Source organism: Brassica oleracea, chromosome C1, assembly GCF_000695525.1.
Source record: "Brassica oleracea var. oleracea cultivar TO1000 chromosome C1, BOL, whole genome shotgun sequence".
Taxonomy (NCBI): domain Eukaryota; kingdom Viridiplantae; phylum Streptophyta; class Magnoliopsida; order Brassicales; family Brassicaceae; genus Brassica; species Brassica oleracea.
In genome coordinates, this window is record NC_027748.1 from 26,650,574 (window position 1) to 26,652,674 (window position 2,101).

The window sequence follows — 2,101 nt, forward strand, 5'->3', positions numbered from 1 at the left end:
ATCGATCTCGGCGCTCGTTAATGAGATCGAGATCATCGAGAAGCATTGTGTTGTTGAGCTCCTCTCGTTCGGGAAGTAATCTTATTCAAACACCGGGGAACTCTGCTTCTGCGGGAATCATGCATTCCGTTCCGTACACCAGAGCGAAAGGGGTTTCTCCTGTTGCTCGCCTCGGGGTGGTACGGTGGGACCAGAGGACTCCCTCGAGTTCGTCGGCCCACCTGCCATTTTTGGCCTCTAAGCGTTTCTTCAGTCCGTCGAGAATGGTTTTATTAATCGTTTCAGCTTGTCTGTTACACTGCGGATACCTGGACGTCGGCTTGTTCAGTAGTATCTTCCATTTTTCGCAGAACGCCTCGAACCGGGTTGAGATAAACTGAGATCCGTTATCGGTTACGATTTCGTAAGGAACTCCAAGCCTACAGATGGTGTTTCTCCATACGAAACTTTCAACTTGGACATCTTTTATACTCTCATACGAATCTGCCTCTACCCATTTTTAAAAGAAATCGGTGAGGACTAAAAGGAAACGCTTTTGCTTTGAATTATGAAGGGGATCGATGATATCCATGGCCCAGCGCATAAAAGGATAGGGCGATGTGATGGAGGAGAGAACTTCGGCTGGTTGTCGGATGGTTGGGGCATGCCTATGGCATTTTTCGCATTTTCGTGCGAACTTCTCGCAATCTCTGATCATCGTTGCCCGGTAGTATCCATGGCGTTTGATTTTCACTGCCAGCGATTTTCCGCCGGAATGGTTGCCGCAAGACCCAGAATGTACTTCTTCCATCACTTTTCTTGCTTTCTCCCCTTCCAGGCACGTCATGAGTGGTCCGGAGAATCTTCATTTGTAAATTTTCCCATCCACTGTTACGTAGCGCGCGGCCTGTGTTCGGTCTTTGCGGGCTTCCCATTTCTCGGTGGGCAGGTGTCCATTGATAATGTAGTCTCGAATTGTCTGCAGCCATGGGGTATCGCAGCCGTAATCAGATTGCTCAGATTGCGGTTGTATCGTAACTTCTTCTTCTTTGTCATCTTGACCTTCTATGAGGTTGACGACGATTGGTGGTCCGATGCTCGGATGTTCGATGAACTTGACCGGAATTACCCTTTTAAGTCCTGGGTCAGAACTTGATGCTAAGGCCGCGAGAGCATCTGCCTGGACGTTTTCGGAACGGGGAATTCGCGTAAGGGAAAAACAGTCAAACTTTTGAGCTAGTTTTTGGACCAGTTTGAGGTACGCGTCCATCCGTTTGTCCCTGGCTTCATACTCTCCGATGAACTGACTTGCCACTAACTGGGAGTCGCTGTAAGCGTGGATGTTTCGTATCTTCAAGCTGTGAGCCAAACGCAGCCCTGTGATGAGTGCTTCGTATTCGGCCTCCTTGTTTGAGGCGTGGAATTCCAGCCTGAATGATTGCTCTAAGATCTCGCTCGTCGGAGATGTGAGGCGAATTCCGATGCCTGATCCCTGCTTGGACGAGGATCCGTCGACGTGAAGGAGCCAAGTGGAATTTGGTTCCTCGTTGGTTATGGTCTCTGTCGGTAGTTCGACCAAGAAGTCCGCAAGCACTTGTGACTTTGCGCTTGTTCTCGGTCGGTACTCGATATCGTACTCGCTCAATTCGACCGCCCATTTGGTCAACCAGCCCGATTGACTCGGGCTATGTAGGGGAAAAGTCGTGAGGACGACAATCGTGTGGGATTGGAAATATGGTCATAGTTTTCGGGCCGATGTTACGACCGCGCATGCTAATTTTTCCATTAGCGGGTATCTAGATTCGGCATCCAGCAAGGTTTTGCTTATATTGAAAATAGGTTTCTGTTTGCCACGTTCTTCCCTGATCAGCACGCCGCTCACAGCTGTTGCCGATACAGCGATGTACAAGAACAAAGGTTCCCCCTCCACGGGTTTTGCGAGGACTGGAGGGGAAGCTAAATACCGCTTCAGCTGTTGGAAAGCGTTTTCGCATTCTTCCGACCATTGAAATTTTTTATTTCCCCGTAAGACATAGTAGAAGAGCAGGCACTTATCCGTTGATCGTGAAATAAAATGGTTAAGTGCCGCGACTCTACCGGTCAGCCTTTGGACTTCCCGCTT